The following is a 14,459-nucleotide window of genomic DNA, read 5'->3' as shown; positions in this document are numbered from 1 at the left end:
TTTGATCAATATGTTGTTTTTATAAAAATATTTGAAATTCAATATATGGTGTCCATGTTCAATTCCAACTAGGGGAGGTAAGTGATTCAAAGAAAAAATCCGATTTCTATTTTCTGCGAGGACCAAGTCTAATAAATTTGTGTCAAACCCAAAACTAACTTGAAAAGTTGCCAACAAGACATTTTGATATATGAAGCAATCGCTTAAAAATTATATAAAATCTAAGGCAATCAAATCTGAATCATTTTCAAGTTGACATGAACCATCATTGAACCATTTTATATTTAAAAAATTGAAATCTCCACAGATTAGAATTCCCGTGTATTTACCATTTTTCCAAGCTTTATCAGCATGTCAAATAGATTTAGTTATTTTCTGGCAACTTGATATATCACCAGCACCTGTTCTATATATATGTCCACATAAGATTTTTTCCAGACCAATCTCAACTGAACACTATACTTGTTCGATGACATTATCAACTAAACAGTTTTCAGTCACAGGATAAGATTTTATTGTATTTTTTATTTATATACAAACTCCTCCACCTCTAATATGTCCACGATCTTTTCTATACAAGTTAAAACCTTCAATATTTATTTCTGATTTATCAGTCCACCAGGTTTCACAAAGCATAATAATTTGCATCTGATTACAAGCTGTTTCATAAATTAATTCATCAAATTTGTTATTCAGTGATGTGGCGTTTGTATAAAAACAGTTTAAAAAATTGCTACTCGGATGCACTTCTTAACTATCAATATTTGAATCAAAAAGCATTGTTTTAATGTTCAGTGAATCATGTGGTTTGCAAACAGAAATATTATCATTGGAATTCATACATTGATTTAAATTGATCTGATCTTTTTAACTTCATTATTTCTGATTCCAAATCGAAAAAGATTATTTAACTGACCTTTCGAATTTAGCTCTTCATTTAGTTTATTTCTTTTTAAGATCAAGCTCTTTGTAAATTTTCTTTCTAATTCATTCTGATCTGGATGAATATATACTTTTTTACAACTTTCAGAATCTTTTAGTTGCTCGGCAGCTTTTAATAGTGCAAAAACTATCAGGTAATTCGACCAACAATACTTGTTTCCATTTTTGTATTTTTTGAAGCGATGGATTCTTTTCATTTTGTCAAGATTTATTTTTTATTTCAGGAAAAAGAATTTTGCGAATATTTTCATCAAATATTTTTCTATTTCCAGCATCCGAATCAGTTGAATTTTGTATACCAAAAACAATAACATTTTTATCTCTTTTACTTACATCTTTACTTAAATCTATAATACCGTAAGGGGCCCATATGGGTTTGCAACTGGGACCCATATGGGAAGTCCATTGGGAACACGATGGATCTTGGCCCGTATGGGTCCCACGCGGTTTATTTATTGCAAACCTTGCAAAACTACGTTTAAATGTTTAAAATTTACAGAAAAAGCAAATTTATATAACTTGATTGGTTTATTTCAAACAAAATATTTCGAATTACAATGTCGAAATTAAGCAAACTTTTAAACGATTTTTTATTCGTGTATCGAATGCTTTCACGGTTATCTCCCAAATTAGAAGCTTTTCCATTGTTGTTAAAACGACTTCTTTGGAAACCTCTTTCTTTACACAAAATTTATTTCCAATATAAGCTGTAAAAAAATTAAATTTAACTGTTAGTCCTAAATTTTATAGGTAACACATACATTAACTTTAATATGTTATAAAACTCCTATGATTTCTCCCCAAGTCTCTTCAGATAAAAAAATGTAATTTTCACCATGGAAGCTAGAAAAATATAACCTTTAATTTTATAATCGACATTTATTTCAACGTTTTAAAATGTACTTGCAATAAATAAGCACAAGCTTGTGTGTGTGTGATTCATAAATAATAAAATTTTATATCGAATATATATATATATATATATATATATATATATATATATATATATATATATATATATATATATATATATATATATATATATATAATTAGTAAAAAACACTTATCTAACTTTTATCTTCTACTTTAAGTTTCACTATTGCTGGATCATCAGGAAGAGTTACTAAACCTCAAAAAAAATTCAATTTATAGAAAAAAATATTTTACAGGAAGTTATAAATTATTATAAAAATTTTTAATTACTATATTTATTTATTTTTTATTTTTTTTTTGTTAACGGGAAGTTACAGAAAGTAATTATTAAATAATTTTCTTTGGAATGGGGATAGTTTAATTTGGTCATTTGTTTTTATAATTTTTTAAGAGGTATTTATTTTCGTGCCTACAATTAGAAATTAATTCAGATTTTTTATTTAATAAATTTTCTTTATTTAAATGAGTAATTATTTCAAATTTTTTTTGCAAACATAGCATACATTTTTAGGAAATGTTATTATAGGCAGGGGCAGATTTTAGAATAGACCATTGTAAATTAAAATTTTTCTTTTTTTCTTTTAAATCCCAAATATATTTTGACAGCATAGTCTCTTTTGAATATTTTTTGTCTTTAAACGATTGTTTGTGGTTGGCATAACGTTTTTCCCATTCCCCTCGGTTAAGCCAATATATTGTTTATCATTTTTTGAGATTTAGTAACTCTTCCTGATGATCCAGCAATAATGAAACTTAAAGCAGAAGATAAAAGTTAGATAAGTGTTTTTTACTAATTTATTATTGCTCTGTTCTTTAAGAACATTGAGCACTCTATTTGTAAAACACACTAACATAATTTACATATATATATATATATATATATATATATATATATATATATATATATATATATATATATATATATATTTTTATATATATATATATATATATATATATATATATATATATATATACACTAATAATATTAAATGTATTCTTAAAAATAATGAGCTCCATATTCTTAAAAGAACAGAGCAATAATAAATTAGCAGAAAATCACTAAGAAAACCTTTTCATTTTAAATTGAGTTTTCATCAATTAAGACTTTTCTGAAACCTTATATACAGTGTCATGGTTAATAGATCCGAGCAGGATTTGTCTTTTTTCCCTTATAAAACATTTTAAACTAAACCATTTTTTTTGTATTTTCAAAATAATTATCACCTTCATTAGATAAAACAAAACACTCTAAACCTTGATAATTTTTAAATTGTAAACAGTCTCTCAATGCAATGGTTACTGACCCATCAAAATGAGGAATACTAAACTTCTGTTTATCTTCTTGTATGTGTTTATATAAGCAACCCTGCAGTCTTTGAACAAGCTTTTTTAATTGAACTAAAAAAAAATTATATTTGAATGAGGGACATCTATCAAGTACTTTAAATTTAACTGCATCATCTCCTATATGTACAAAAAAATGGACATTGTAAACTAGTTGATCTTTACTATAAAGTTCACCAAATGACTTCATAAAATAAGTGAGTAACTGAAAAGCAAAATCAACATATTTTTTCAACAAAATAAGACATAATAAAATTAGAACTGTGACTGAAAGATCTAAAAAGTTTGAATAGATTATTAGCTCAATCAACCCCTTTAAAACAACTGGCCCAGTGTATATTAGAAAAAGTCTAAGTTCAGATGATTTTCATTTTTTAATATCTAATAAAAACAAAATTGGTTTTCTGGAAAAATCTCTTGGAATGTATTGAGGTATGTGGAACAATCGGGCAGATGAAGTATTGATTGTAATTTGAGACAACTTACAATATTTGTGCCATTAAACCATAAGTTGATTAGTCTTTGCATTACCTCTAAGCATACTAAATGCAAGTCTTTTGCATTACCCCTAAGTATACTAGATGCAAGTCTAAAAGAAACTTTGTCATAATGTATAAATTTAATTTAATTTAATACACACATAAACGCACATTTAATTCAATTTAACACACCAACTACATTGTTCAGAATGCTTTTGATGACAAAAATCTGAACCAGTCCTTAAAATTGATGAAATACGTGGGAGTATTATCTTGCCACACCATTCTCCTTTCTGAACACAATGCTCAAATTAGGACATTTCCAAAAAATCACACTTAAAACATTGCATCTGTTGCATAAATAATTTAAAAAAAAAATGCAATTTGCAATTTAAATAAAACCTCTAACTTATTTAAATGACACATATGTATATATTTTCTATACAAAGTATGGTAGCTATAGGTTGCTTCATTATAGAATAAATTGATTGTTTAAAGGAGTCACGCACATAACAGAAAAAAACAAAACAAAAAAAATTATAATGAATCCTATTTTTTCTGAAAATGTATCAGTGACGGGTGTTTTGCTTTTTATAGTTAATTATATAAGCATACTTAAAGATTATTACAAAGTTACAGCACTCTACGATGTACCTTTGCTCCACAATAGTAGTTTAAACCGAAATCATGCACAGACAAAAAAAAAATTAACAAATGGAACATGCAAACATTAGTCATTTTTGGATTGTATTTTTGAAAATAAATCAATTATGACTATCATAATTATATATATATATATATATATGTAAATTATGTTAGTGTATTTTACAAATAGAGTGCTCAATGTTCTTAAAGAACAGAGCAATAAATTAGTAAAAAACGCTTATCTAACTTTTATCTTCGACTTGAAGTTTCACCATTGCTGCATCATCAGGAAGCGTCTCTTCGTGATGATCCAGCAATGGTGAAACTTCAAGTCGAAGATAAAAGTTAGATAAGTGTTTTTTACTAATTTATATATATATATATATATATATATATATATATATATATATATATATATATATATATATATATATATATATTTAGCAAATATTTAAAAAAAATTTTCTCTAACACAGAAGGCCTTTCATATAAAATCTTCAGCTGTGTATGAGATATACAAAACTAAAAAAACTCTTTATATTGAACTTCCTATAAAAATTATATATATATATATATATATATATATATATATATATATATATATATATATATATATATATATATATATATATATATATATATATATATATATGTAAATTATGTTAGTGTATTTTACAAATAGAGTGCTCAATGTTCTTAAAGAACAGAGCAATAAATTAGTAAAAAACGCTTATCTAACTTTTATCTTCGACTTGAAGTTTCACCATTGCTGGATCATCAGGAAGAGTCTCATCCTGATGATCCAGCAATGGTGAAACTTCAAGTCGAAGATAAAAGTTAGATAAGTGTTTTTTACTAATTTATATATATATATATATATATATATATATATATATATATATATATATATATATATATATATATATATTTAGCAAATTTTTTTAACAAATATGATTAAATGTTCCAGGTAACAAAAGAAAAACTATTTAAACTCAGATGAGTAAAATATATTTATTATTTAAATTTTGACAAATATTTAAAAAATTTTTTCTCTAACACAGAAGGCCTTTCATATAAAATCTTCAGCTGTGTATGAGATATACAAAACTAAAAAAACTCTTTATATTGAACTTATTATAAAAATTTTTTTCAAAAAGGAAGCAATTAAGGTTTATATAAAGAACTATAATTAACAAAATTATAGCATAACTTAATACTAGTTGGTAAGGAAAATTTTAAAAGTAATGTGAAAATAATTACTTCCTGTTTATATGTTCATTGTATCATGTTCCTGTTTATGTAGGTGAGCTCCATAAATAAGAAGTAAATTCTCATTTGAGAGTTTTAACATCGGAAATAATTTAAAAAAAGGTTCATTTTTATGGCAATTGAAAACATTCTGATCAAATTTATCTGAACCAATACCTGTTCTGCATGTGTAGATGTGTAGATTAGTTCTTAACCTTAGGTTATTAGTTTTACCAATGTATACTGTTTTTCCATCGCATCCATTACATGATAGAAAATAAATAATATTTTTTGAATTACATGATATTGAAGTTTTAATGTACCATACTTTACCAGATGATGTGGTAAAATGGTTAACAAACTGAAGATACATTGAACATAACTTACAACGTTTTGATATGCATTTTAAAACCTTGCATTCATCGTTAATAAAAACTGGTTTCTTATTAAAACTTATTTTAATTACTACTTAATTTATTGTCTAAATCAGATAGTTTCAAAATACCATGTAGAGTAGTTAACAAATTATCAAAAAAAAAAAAAAAAAAAAAACAAAAAATATATATATATATGAATTATTAAAAACACTTATCTAATTTTTAATTACTTCAACAATTGATCACTTTAAAAATTAGATAAGTGTTTTTACTAATTTATTATTGCTCTGTTCTTTTAGATCATTGAGCACTCTGTTTGTAGAATTCACTAACATAATTTATATATATATATATATATATATATATATATATATATATATATATATATATATATATATATATATATATATATATATATATATATATATATATATATATATATATATATATATATATATCAATACTAATCATTTTAAATACACATTTAATTAAAAAACAATATTTTATTGTATTATATTAAAGATAAATAATGTATTATATAGTTAAAGTATTATATTAAAGATAAGAAAATTATAATATTAAATTTTTAACAATAAGTTTAGTAATAACACATTGGCTTACTACCCGGTGGGCACAGGACGTAAAAAAGACGTCTTTTAAACGTCTATTGAACGTTTTGGACGTCTTTTGAACGTTTAAAAGACGTCTTATTTAGGTCCTGTGCCCACTGGGTAATGTGTTCACGGTTATCAAAGTGTGGTTGCAGAACTAACGGTTTTAACTTATACCAGACATGCCAAGAGAAGTCGTCTACAGACTGGTATATAAAAATGAGTTCCGTTTGTTCTTTTAGAAATTTAATGTGTTATATTATCTACAATTTCTAATACTTTGGCAAAGTATGTCTTTGCTCTACTAGCAGAAGGCAGTTCTACAAAGACAAATGAACCTGGGGAAATAGTATAATGCATATAGCCTCTACCAATAAGTGAGATGATGGTTTTTTAACAACTTTTACCATTTCTAATTGATTACAAATCATACAGCATTTACCAATAATGAATATGATGGTTTCTTAACAACTTTTACCATTTCTGATTGGTTTCAAATTGCCATAAAAACACCATCAATATTGAAAAGAAAAAATTGTGGTGATGAATACCCTTGACTTAAATTTATCTAAGAGAAGTGTCTCATCAATCTCACTTTGGTTTGCAGTAATACACTCATTTATAATCGAGATGACCTAAATGAATAAATGAGATAATCTTTCTCTTGCGATCTTTTTGACGTACTTCATCTCTTTCCTTGACACTCATGTTAGCTTTTCTATATTTCATTCAATTAGTTTCAGCAATCCTATATTTCTTCGGATGTTTCTTTCTAAATTTTTCTCCGGATGTTTCTTTCTAAATTTTTTCTAAACTATTGAATGCTTGATTTTGTTCATTTTAATTTTAAATTCTTTTAAGCAACTATTTTCAATCTAACTATACTCAAACTAATTAATCAGCAAATATGCGATTCAAACTAGTTATCACGCACGGATGAATATTTGCCCATGGGTGATGATGTGCGTGATGCAAAATAACAAGACTAAAATGTCATAGAAGAAAGAAATAATACTTTTACCATTCAATTCAGTAACCTAACAATACGCAAAGTAAAAAAATTAGTTTCATCTAAACTTTTTAACACTTCTTTTTCCAAATAATTGGATCTTCTAAAACACGCGCTGAAATTCAAAAAGCCATTCACTTTGGCATAAAATTTAAGATACTTCCAAGATACTTAGTTGCAATTTATGATAATGAAATATTAAATAACATCATTATCTTTAAGAATTAAAAAATCTGAGCCATGAAAAAATTCTTATTACCTGAAATCTGAATAATTAAAAAATGAAGAAAAACTTTTCAAATTTAATTTTTCTTTTGGATAATCAAAATATCAAAAGTATCTTATTTTGAATTCCATTTTCCAAACTGAAAAAATAATTGTTTCTAAATTTTATTTTTTTTGACTCACTGGAATGGAAATGCTCATCAGTTATCACCATTGTGTCCGTTAATATACTTAACAAATGCTTTAGCTAAGGCATCACATATAATAACAGCATGATTGATTTTGTATTCAATATTTTTAAAGATAAAACCATCTTTTTGCAAGAACTTTGAAGTCTACCAAAAAATAATCTAGATATTCAAAAAATGAATTAGGTCTTTGGGCACCACTATTCAAACAAATCTCTAAAAACCCAATTTGGGTCTCCCAAAACTGTGAGTCCTAGGCCTAGACTCTGACAGCAACATTTATAAACAGCAACATCTTATGGCAAATTTTATTAAAAATTTTTTATATGTAAGTTTAAATTGTGTCATTATTTTAGATTTTGATTGAATAATTTCCTACATGTTTTTTTTATACAAGATATTTATCGAGTATCATTCTATTTCACTATCACTATTTTTTTTAATAATATTTTATTACATAAGAAAATATTTACTTTTGCCCAATATCCAATAGCTAAAAAAATATTTTCTTACATTACTCTAATCGTGGTAACAAACAAAGGTAATATTTACTCCAATTATTATATTTGTCCTCAAAGTTCATGCAATTCTATCATGCATAAGTCCACTAATTCTAATAAATAAAAGTTATTACCATTATTATTTTAATAAATAAAAGTTATTACCATTATTACATTATATTTACTAACCTGTCATTACTTATATTTAACAAAAATACATTCTGAATTCACTTTTACTCGTATCAGTATGCAAATATTGTCAACAGTCAGTGTGCACCAAGCAGAAATATTCTTAAAAATGCTGCAAAATACAAGACATACTACTGTGATCAAAAAGTAAGGTGAATTTTTTTATAAAATGAAAAATCTTTATTTATTCTTCCAAATCTGTATCGTCCCCCTCAAAATAATCCCCCCCGGCCCCAATGCACTTTAGCCAACGTTTTTTCCAGTCTTCGAAGCATGCCGAAAAGTCCTCGGTAGGGATAGCCTTCAATGCGCGTGCCGATTCACGTTGGATCTCTTCAATGGACTCAAAACGATTTCCCCGGAGTGGTCTCTTGAGCTTTGGGAACAGCCAGAAGTCACACGGTGCTAAGTCGGGCGAATACGGTGGTTGTGGAGCAACATGGGTAGAGTTTTTGGCGAAAAACTCACGAAGAACCAGTGCTGAGTGCGAAAGCGCATTATCGTGGTGCAAAATCCAAGAGTTATTGGCCCATAATTCCGGTCTCTTTTTGCGAATAGCTTCACGCAAACGTCGCATAACGCTTAAATAATATTCCTTGTTGACAGTTTGGCCAGTTGGAAGGAATTCGTAGTGCACGACACCACAATAATCAAAGAAAACAGTCAACATGACCTTGATTTTTGAGCGACTTTGACGTGGTTGCTTCGGTCTCGGCTCGCCTTTTTCACGGTATTCACTCGATTGGTCGGTTGTTTTAGGGTCGTATGCGTAGACCCAAGTCTCATCGCCAGTAATAATTTGTTTGTAGACGTCTTGATAGTCAGAAAGCATTGCTTCACACGTTTTAACGCGATGTTCTTTTTCAAAGAAATTGAGAAATTTCGGCACCAAACGTGATTTGAGTCTTCTGAGGCCCAAATGATCCTTCAAAATCGCTTGCACCGACCCAAATGATATTCCAACCATGTCAACAAGGTCTCGAATGGTTAACCGACAATTTGCAAGCACCAATTCTTTGATTTTGTTGATGTGGCGATCATCAATCGAAATCGATGGTTGTCCGGAGCGTTCCAAGTCATCAACACGTTCTCGACCTTCTTTGAAGACTTTGTACCACTTGTAAACATTTTTTTGAGACATAGTCTCTTCACCGAAGGCCTTTTGCAACATTCGATACGTTTCAGCAGCAGAAATATCATTCCGCAAACAAATTTAATAGCACTTCTTTGCTCAACAAAATTAGACATCGTGAAAATCGCCGAATGCACTTTGGTACTTCAGAAACAAGCGTAAACAAAAAAAAAATAATTATGAGTTTGACATGTAATTTGGCGCAAATGTTAATGACATTCCTACCAACTTAAAAATAAAAAAGATTAGACGATTCGAATAAGGCCGGAAGTTTAAATTAAAAATTCACCTTACTTTTTGATCACAGTAGTACATAAGACACAAAGCATATGGGACCTATTTTTGTTCCTTTAACTTGGAACCTCATATTTTTATCCCAACATTTTAAAATTAAGTTATGGAAAACAAAAAAAAGTGTAACTCAGTTATATTAAATAAGCATTTGATCATGATCTGTATAATAACTATTATCTTCTTTTAGTTATCATTATTTATGTTAAAGTTTTCAAGTTAAATTAAAGTTTTATAAATAAAGTTTGAATGCAAAAGTTTATATCAATAAATATTTTATCAGTATCGTATATATAAGTTAAGTATTATAAGTATTTACAATTATAAGTATTGTAAGTATAAATTATTATTATGTATATTATGATAATATTGCTAATATTACAAGCGTACAATTTGAAATCAAAATAAAAAAATATCAATGATTTAAAAATGCAGTTGATGCATAACAATAAAACCATTTTCGCACGGAATGTTAGATAGATATAGATAAATATATAATCTTTTTCGTCAATATAAATTTTTTTTTACAAAATCGTTAACGTAACAAATAGACTGGAGCAAGCAGAAGGCGATTTTTTTATCATCTTTCCCCGTTAATTTTAATTTATTTTACATTAAATATCAATTAAATATAAGATAAACACAAGTTATAAGATATTTAAATATATATATAAATATAAAACTCTTATGATTAAAATAGCCAAATAAATATATCTTTATTAATATAAATACAATTAAATGTTTTTTTTATAAATATAACCATAAGCATTTTTAGCTATTGTGGAAATAAAAAAAAAATTTCAAGACGTGTAAGAGATTTTTAAAAATAAGAGATTTATTCAATAATGTTGAGGTCAAGTAACTGCTGTTTAACAACGCATTTAAAATGTTGAAAAGAGTTTATCGTTTTAATCTCATTTGTGAGAAATGAGTTTAAGTCCTCTTCTAGATATTGAGAATTTCGATTGTCACAAAGACATTTATAGAATATAGTAGTACTGCTTAGAATATTTTGTTTCGTATTTATGATCAATAAGTTGGAAGTAATTATGGAATATTTTTAGGACCAAATTATTTTTTAATTTAAACATAAACTGAAGGATGCTATAAATGTTTTGTTCTTAAATATTAAGAACTCTCAGTTCTTTCATTATTTGTTTAGCACTAGCATATCCATTTGTGAATATGCGGCATGCTTGCTTTTGTTTTTTATAGACTAAGGCTAGTTTTGATTGATAAGTACTTGCCCAGGCAACATTGCAGTAGCTAATGTAGCTATGAACAAATGCAAAGTATAAACTTTTTAGACATACTTTGTTTAAAATATACTTAGTTTTATGCATAATGCACAATGCTTTTTGATATTTTATTTCCTAACAACTTGATATGCTCTTTCCCGCTAATATGTTCATCTAGAATGACTCCTAAAAACTTCACAGAAAATGCTCTTTTTAATTTTTTTTTGTTTTGTCATCTAAAATATCCTGGAGTTTTAAAGATAACGTGTCTGACTTTAATGGTTTTGTGAAAAGAATGTATTTGCTTTATTCAATGTTCAAGAAAAGTTTGTTGGCCTTCAACCAATTGCTTAGCTATTCAAGCTCCTAATTTACTGTGTTAAAAGTAGTTTTAATATTTTAGTGGATGTAGAAAGCTTGGGTGTCATCAGCAAAATGAATAAAATTCAGTATACGAGAAGATAAAAATATGTCGTTACTATAGACAAGAAAAAGCAAAGGACCTAGAATAGATCCCTGGGGAACGCCACAAGTAATGGTTTCAATGGAAGTGTAAGTGTTATTGTAATATAAAGCTTGTTTCCGATTGTTTAGATTGCGACTAAACCATTTTAGATTTTTATTTTTATACCATAATTACTAAGTTTGTATAGGAGGATTTCGTGATCCACTGTATCGAACGCCTTTGACAAATCAATAAATACTCCAAGTGTATATCGATTTTTGTCAAACCCATTCAAAATTTCGTTAAATAACTTTATTACTGCATGTTCAGTTGAATGGTCTTTTTTAAATCCGTATTGGCTATTGAAAAGAATATTGTAATTTTGAAGGTACGAAAAAAGTCTACTGTACATTATGCTCTCTAGTACTTTCGAGAAGCATGAAAGTATGGAGATAGGCCTATAGTTTGATAAAGTAGAGTTATCTTCGCATTTATATATCGGAACTACGCGTGCTAATTTTGAGTGTTCAGGAAAAACTCCACTTTTTAATGAGAGATTAAAGATGTACAATAGGGGATATTCAATAACATCATAAATTTCTTTAACCACCTGAGAGCTAATATCATCAAGGCCCGGACTCTTTTTTGATTGTATTGTTTTAAATGCGTTTCGAAGCTCATCAGAAGATAAGTCCATTACAAACTTCTTTTAAATATGATTTAAATATTTTTTTACTTTGAGTTATTTTATTAGCTAGTGTGTTTCTGATGTTTGTAAAATACTTGTTAAAGCTTTCAGCAGTCTTTTCATTAATAACAATGTTTTTGTTATCAGTATTTGAATGGTTGGCAGGATATTACCTGGATCAATCTTTTTCTTTCCTATTACTGCTTTTATAACATCCCAAGTTTTTTTATTATTACCAATTTTATTTTGTAAAAGATTTGAATAATAATTTTCTTTTACCTTGTTTCTTAAGTTTTTCAAATAGGTTTTTATAACTTTTATATGAATGTGTTAAATTGAATTTAAATTCGAAATTAAAGTGCAAAGCTATTAAGCAAAACCCGAATAAAATGCAACAAAACCGTTTTTACAACAATGACAAAGAACCCGCTGAGTACACTGATTCAAAATTATTTTCTAATATAAGTGCCATTACGCAGAATGTCTGCGTAGTTGTTATACGGAAACCGTAACAAAAATCCATAAAACAATTTAACAAAAATTTAAATAAGTATAATAATCGTAACAAAACTGTTTTTATAATAAGTTTGTTTTTAATGTAAGAATGTTTTTTTATGTAAGAAACAACTCTAACTTAGAATTTCTATTAGCGTCATAGTTAGAGCTGGTCGGATATGGGCCAAATTGTGTCCGATGTGCGACCGAGTCAAAAAAATTTTACAAGATGATTGATCGGTTTGAATTGAAAAATTTTCAACGGTGTCCGTGATCGAAATGTTCGGTTCTGATTGAAGAATGTTTTGTCCTATGTCCGCCATTGTCCGACTTTTTTATTGCCGCCATGTTCGGCGTCCTACCGGGCCGGCATTTCTGGGCCAAATCGATTAAAATTGATTGACTTTTCCGAAAGTGTTCAACTGTTCGGTTGTACGACTTGTTCACCATTATTATCTCTCTTGAATTTATTCCATTTTAATCCAAATTATTCACCACAGCTTTAAATTATTTCAAGACTTTTGCTATTGTTTCGCAGTGGAAGCTATTAAAGTTCCATCACTTATTTGGAACATATTAGGCCGTTGTAGTTCTGAGGGAAGAGAAGAGATATTTTACATAAGTGCTAGAGAGTGCAAGGTAAATTACCATATTCGGACAGGTGTCCAGTATTGAGAAGTGAATTTCAGAGGGGAATATGATTCAGTGTCCAGTTCTGTGTACAGTAAGTGTCCTTTAAAGTGTTCTGTAAGTTGTTTTGATTATTGTGTTTTGACGTTTCTTGGGTGATTATTTAGTTGACGTTTACCGGAAAATAAATGCGTTACAATTAATAGTTAATTGTTATAGTGGAAATATTCGTTTTTTCTGGAGATTCTAAGTTATGGTTACTGTATATTTTAGTTTATAGTTTATAGTTGATATCGTTTAAACCTTCGTTTTATCCTAGTTTAAGTTTTTTTATTAAAATTCACGATGTATGCGAAACTATGCTACGGTTGTACTCTTGTTGCTTGTGAACAGATATCTGAAGAGCATGAAACGTGCGCACATATAAACGTTAAATATTTTGTTTATTTCGATTCTATTGTTATCTTGTTGTAAACTTTTAATGGTCTATTGTTCTATATACGCATCATAGCTTTGTATGTGACCGCAGAAAAGTTGAGTAATTCTCCAGGTGTGTTTTTCATGCTTTTTTTCATGGGAATTATTTTTTGTTTGTGGTTTTATTTTCGATTATTCACCACAGCTTTAAATTATTTCAAGACTTTTAAAAGTTTCATTCTCCTTGGAATACAGGATGTTGGTGAATATTAGTTACACATTTTCGAGAACTCATTACACAAAAATACAAAATGGCGCATGTTCTAAAAGATATCTATGAGACTTCAGATGAAGTCATTGAACATAATGCAATTTTAAACGAACAAATTTCCAGTGGTTCTGTTCTTTTGAAAGCGAAAACTACTGGTGTAGG

Source organism: Hydra vulgaris, chromosome 10 (genome assembly GCF_038396675.1).
Source record: "Hydra vulgaris chromosome 10, alternate assembly HydraT2T_AEP".
NCBI lineage: Eukaryota > Metazoa > Cnidaria > Hydrozoa > Anthoathecata > Hydridae > Hydra > Hydra vulgaris.
This window is presented reverse-complemented; position numbering follows the sequence as displayed.